This window comes from Cebus imitator, unplaced genomic scaffold, assembly GCF_001604975.1.
Source record: "Cebus imitator isolate Cc_AM_T3 unplaced genomic scaffold, Cebus_imitator-1.0 Scaffold410, whole genome shotgun sequence".
Taxonomy (NCBI): Eukaryota; Metazoa; Chordata; class Mammalia; order Primates; family Cebidae; genus Cebus; species Cebus imitator.
The window spans coordinates 125230-131592 of NW_016107725.1; the positions used below are offsets into that span (position 1 = coordinate 125230).

Below are 6363 nucleotides of genomic sequence, written 5' to 3' on the forward strand. Positions count from 1 at the left end.
AAAAGATTTTTATATTTCACCAAATAATCAGGAAAAGGCTGAAGGCTATAGGCTGTATTTGGCCAATGGGCAATAGTTTGTCAACTGCTGATCTAAAAGGTCAAGTTAGCTGACTTCTACATACCAATATTCAGTGGTAGAACAGAGACAGGGCAACAGCCATAAAGACTCATTCAAAGAGGAGAAAAATGGGAGATGCCTGCAGTTGCAGAACCAAAGACATTCTGAAATCCTACTGGACAGCCATCGTGAGGACCTCCGACCTGGAGGGTGGGAGATGTTCCCTGGTTAGTCCTTGAGTCTGCTCTCTGGAGGACACTCCATTTTTTTATTGTCCTCCAAGGACATCTTTCAGAAGTTTCCTCCTTTTCTCTTGCCTCCTTGGCCTCATCGGAAGTAGGTTTCAGAAAATGTGTCCTCCTGGGGAGCTGCATAGCTTTCCCAGCCTGTTTGCCTCTTGGACTCTCAAGAGTGGTTATAGGTCCCAAATAATCGCAGGCCTTTTAAGGCCAGAATCGAGAGGGGAAGCTGCTTGGTTTGGTTGGCGTTAGGAGTCTCAAAGATCAGCAGTGGGCTCTGCTTCCAGGAACCACACCCTTTGTTCTCTCAAGGCTTCGATCCTAGATCTGCTTCATTTCTTCGTTCTAGGCACCCCAGCTTCTTCCACTCACTGTGGTGGTGCCTACCTAGAGGCAACTTGAAGCAATAGGTGTCCAGGCCACAGCCTGAATCTAATATTCGCTCTGATACATTTTAGCCAGAGGGAAATTTTAACAACAGGTGTGGAACACACCCTTCATTTGACTTTTGCCGTAATTCCAACTGGACAGCACACCCTTAATCTGATATTTGCCTTTGGCCTTTCAAAATCGTTCTAAATTCCATTACTTAGCATTGATCATCTGAGGGCAGTTAGCTTTTCCACTTTAATTTCTGGCCTTTCACTATTTTCTTTTATTACTCCTAGAAACTAGTCAATTATTTTCTGTGCTTATCTCTTCCTTGTAAATCTTGTTAAGCACAGTAATAACCAGCACATGCTACCGACATTCTATTTTCAACCCCTTCCCCTAGAGCTACAAGTTCATTAAGAAGCGAATAAGCCTTCCAAGTTATTGCAGGCTAGTCTTATAAATATTTTACCATGGTAGAGCAGGGGCTGCAGAGTTTTCAGTCAGATTCAGTTTCCTCGCCGCTGTTGCCTAGCCAATCTGTCAATGCAGCGTTCCATTTCTACTACCAGTCTCTAAATTAACTAGAATAATCAGGAAATACTGTTATCACAAATTAATCCCAGGATTCAGGGGTTTATACAAGTAACATGCCTTCTCACAGAAAGTCTGATACAGTCTGATGGCTCTTTATGGCATATAAAATGTATGTTAAGGAGACACATGAAAAATGGACAATGCAGGTACTTACATCCAGTATAAGTATATCATGAGCATTTGTTTAATCCAGTGAGCATGTATTACTTTTTAATCAGAAGAATTCACAAATGTTGAAGTCAACAGGTAATTCAGTTGCTTGGAGGGTATGGTTCCTAACCATTCAATTGATTTTGTTTTGGAAATCTAGTCCTCTGAATGGGCCTTTCAAGATTACACGTTAGGCCAGGCACAGTGGCTCACACTTGTAATCTCAGCACTTTGGCAGGCTGAGGTGTGAGGATTGCCTGAGCCTGGGAGTTGGAGACCAGCCTGGGCAATGTGGTAAAACCCCATCTCTTCAAAAAATTAGAAAAATTAGCTGGTGTGATGGTGCATGCCTGTAGTCCCAGTTACTTGGGAGGCTGAGGTGGGAGGATTGCTAGAGCCTAGGAGGTGGAGGGTGCAGTGAGCTGAGATCATGCCTCTGCACTCCAGCCTGGGCAACAGAGCAAGATTCTGTCTCAAAAAACTAAAGAAGTAAAAAAATAATACACACTAGTATGCAGGCCCCTCTCCGCTGGAATGGCCCTTGCTCTGCGAAGTCTTCCCAATTCCAAAGCATCCTTGAGTCTCTCCCTCCCCTCTCACACTCCTATTTATGTCATGACAGCATCTGGATATTGTGTATTATTTTATAATACAGGAATATGGTTTTCTTTTTGCATTTTTGTTTCTATTCTGTTCCTAGGCAGTGTGAGGCATACACCTGCCTGGAGCTGGAAGAGGCAAGCAAGTACAGGCTGGTAGAGGAGGAAGGCAACGCTAATCATTCAGCTTTTGACATCTGCAAAGGATTTGGATCTCCAGCCATGCAGCAGTTCTATAAGCTATATTTACAGCAAGAAAGAAAACCAATTGGTTTTCTCACCCCCATTCCTCTTGGCTTATTAGGAGGAGGTCTCATTGCTGAACTTCATGATTTATTCCATGATAGAAAGAAAAGATCTTTGGCCTTGGAGGGAGACAATAGCCTCAGATACTACCCTAGTGGGGAGGGGAGGTAGAGGACGAGACAGAGAGAAGAAGAGATTGCAGCTCACACCTCTGGTCCCAAAGAATAGACAGAGGAGAAATTGGCAAGAGAAGGACAAGGAGGCATACTATTGATACAGGAGGCTGTTTTCTTGGCCCCTACATAGGACCTGTGACAGAGGTGTCCCATGTCCTCAGCCTGCCATGCTCAGCCCTTCATGGGAGGGAGCATGTAGGAAAGCATGTGCAGGCTGCTTTGGTGCCAGCAGAATCAAACTCCATTACTCGGGCCTGCTGGGACTTACCCCTCATGGGAGGGAGTGCATATGTGAGCCAGTGCAAGAACCAGCCAGCCACGTGGCACAGGCAGGAGCAAACTCTGTGCAGGCCCCACAGCAGCATCCAGGTGGGAGTGCCTGTGATCGCACGGCCCCACAGGGCATGTCACAGTGCTCTCTTAGCTCTACTGTCTGCAAACAGCAGTATGTTATCAGCTCAGTGGTCTCTCTGCCTCCTCACATGTGGCTGCTGCCCTCTTCCACAGAGGGCAAAGGGCCAGTGTGGCAGCCTTTTTGAGAACCTGCACTTGGTGGGTCCTGAATTCTTGTCCAGTGCCCAAGAAGAATTAGGTCACATGGAAAAGTTGAAGGATGGTGAATGCAGAGAATTTTATTGAGCAATATAAGCAGTTCTCAGTAGAGAGAGGAGCTAAAAAGGGGATGGGAAGGGCAGACTGCTCTCCCCTGAAGTCAAGTCACCTCTCTGCCTCTCTCCTCCAAAGTCAAGTTGCCTCTCTTTGATATCCAGCTGCTTCTCCCATCTACCGGCTGAGACTGGGGTCTTTATAGGCACAGGATGGTGGGTGGGATGGGCTTTAGGTAGTTTTAGGAAAGGCAACGTTCAGTTGGTAAAAAGGCATTATTCAAAAAAAAAAAAAAAACTAATCGGGAGAGAGTGGATAAACAGCGATAGAAGTTCTCACTTTGGGTCATGGGTTTCAGGCTTTTCAGCTTGAAGGTCGGGCTTTGCCAGGGACCCTCCCCTGTCTGCCTAGAGTTTCTTTGCCTCCTGCTTCTATCTGCATATTAATCCTGATATTTTAGGGAAGTTTAGGAAAATGCTTTTGCCCAATTCCAGCTGGACTCACCTCTCATGTACAACCACAGGGAAATCATGACTTGCAGAACCTAAAGGGAAACCACATCAAAGTAGACTCATGATTTAGCAGGACTGGGGAGATGGGCCTTGAGCTGAGCACAGACGAGCCACTTTCCATTCCTGTGTACTGTGCTCATGATTGAAAAGTTCCAATTTGTGGAAGAAGATAAGCGGAAGTTAGCTGAGGTTCAGCAGGAGAGTTTACCAGAAGACGTCCCTGCTATAGGGACAAAGGGGCCCTTACCTGAAGGAAGAAGGGCAGACACAGCACCACCCAGAACTCAGGGGAGGTTTGGTCAACGAAGAAGGACCATAAAGTCCTGACCAGGCCAGATCACTAATCACTCCAGCCACAGACACCTAGGCCCAGTATCAGCAGAGGGAGCTGGTCAGCCTTCCTCAGTCGCCAGCCCAGAGCAGTCCAGGTGCCTCACGGCAGAGCTCGGCAGGGACCCTCCAGGACAACTCACAGACTCAAGAACCCGCCTTCTCCCCTGCTGCCGTGCATACCTGGTAAGCCCTCCACATGTGCCACATGCCATTCGGGGTTAGGGAAGGATGGCGGGGACAAACCTAAGAGGTCAAAAATGTCACCGAAAGAAACCGTTTGAATTATTGCATCAGAATAAGATTTTACGGTTTATTTAAATCTAATTTGTCTCCTCCCCACCATGCCTTTGCCAGGTGGTAGAGATTTGTTAAGAAAATCATAGTAGCTGTAGAGAATGGTTTGTTTTACATATTTAAATTGTATTGTTAAGTCTGGCATAGGCGCTTGAGAAGCTGAGGCAGCAGGAGTTCGAGATTACAATGAGCTACAATCACACTGCTGCACTCTAGACCAGGTGACAGAGCCCTAAGCACATCCTCTTATATATTTTAAATCATATCTAGATTACTTGTAGTACCCAATACAATGTAAATACTATGTAAACAGTTGTTATACTGTATCGGTTTTTACTTGTATCATTATTTTTTTCTTTTTCAGATATATGGTCTCACTCCACTGCCCAGGCAGTGGTGTGATCAAAGTTCACTGCAGCCTCCAACTCCTGGGCTCAAGCAATCCTCCTGTTTCAGCCTCCCTAAGAGTTGGGATTACAGGCATGAACCACCATGCCCTGCCTTGTATTATTTTTATGGCCATATTATTATTTTTTATTGTGAGTTTTTTTCCCTACATTTTGTATGGATAGTTGGTTGACTCTGTGGTTGGTATTTGAGCCTTCATTCTCTGAATCAGCTCTTCAATCTCTCTCAATGGCTCATTTAAAATAAAACAGACTGAGCTACCATTCCCAAGTCCCACTGACACAAACTCAGATTGAGAGGTCCCATTCTTCTTTCTGTTAATCGTTTTTATTTTATTATTTGATAGACAGGATTGCACCCTGCCATCCAGGCTGGAGTGCAGTGGCACAGTCATAGCTCGCCGCAGCCTAAAACTCCTGGGTGCACGCAATCCTCCTGCCTCAGCCTCCCGTGTCACTGGGATTACAGGCATGAGCCACTGCATCTGACAAGGCCCAATTTTTACGCACCCCTGTCTCCTGAGTACAATTCGTCTAACACTGGCAGGGAGAGTTGGAGAACCAGACCCAATTCTAGCTACTCAATAAAGAGTTTCTCTGAAATCCTTGTACAAAAACCCTGCTCAGTCAACACATCCCAGAAGCCCGTCTGGGGCCAGGCCCAAATCCTAAGAACACATTGAGTCATTTAACAAACACATAGTGAGCATGAGCTAAATGTCAGGCACTCAGGGTGCTTGTTAAGTGTTGGGGTTCAGGGGTTCAGGGGAGCCCTCAGCCTCCCTGGGAGGACATTTCTGCAGGTTCTTGGTCTATCACTCAGGAATGAGAGACAAAACCATGGATCAGTGCACTCATGAAATAAATACCAAACCCCAAAAGTGTTGCAGAAAAGTGATAATTATTTACGTAGAGAAAGAGAAAAAGGAGAAGAGAGAAAAGTTCCACAAAGAGTGTGGAAGGGGACTCCAGAGGGGAAATCCAGGAGGGGAAAGAGAGCTCCCACCACGTGGGAGGGGATTCCAGAGGGCCGGAAATCCGGTGTGGGTGAAGGAACACAGGAAGTTATCCTGGGAGAAATCCCAACCTCCCCAAGTTCCTCTGGCCAATCAAAACAGTTCCTTAGAACTTCCGCTGGAGTGATTGACTTTTTGATTCTTCCCACGTCCGTGAAAACTAGAACAGAGACCGTTAAATCTCCCGGATGGAGAGAGATGGGAGCGGGGCATGGCGCTGTGAAGTTCTTGCCCTTAAAACCACGCCCCCTCGCGGACCCGGAAAGAGAACGCCTTCCCTCATTAGGAACCTCAAAGTGACCAACATGTGGTCCCTCCTCACTGGATCCCTTCAAGGAATAGATTCTAGGGAAAGAGAATGCTACCCTAGAGTTTGTGTATCGTCATGGGTGGGAGTGGGTGTAAAAGGCACTGTGGGGTATTGAGAGGAAACTACTTATCTCTACCTGGGAAACATCAAGAGATACTTCCTCGAGGAGAGAGGAATTGGGTTGAGCTTTGATGCAAGAAATGGAAGGGCAGAGGAACTGCAGCAGTCCTGAGACACGTTTGCCTGTGTGGTTCTAGGTACCGTAATGATGCAAAAGGAATTCCGTGATCAAACGAGATTGGGTAACTGTACATTACAGTCCTCTCTTGGAAACATTTGCAAAGGGAGTGACCAAAAATTCCTGCTCCTAGTAAAGAGGTTTACAAGAGTGGCTAGAGACGAGAAAAGGGTTTTTTTTTTTTTTTTTTTTTTTTTTTTTTTTTTTT

The 6363-nt window shown here is 46.0% G+C and overlaps 1 protein-coding gene across 1 annotated transcript in view; it reads right to left on the reverse strand.

Annotated features, from left to right (window-relative positions):
• Positions 1-6363, reverse strand: part of CFAP161 (cilia and flagella associated protein 161) — a 33928-nt gene that overhangs the window by 208 nt on the left and 27357 nt on the right. The gene's annotated exons all lie outside the window — the stretch shown is intronic.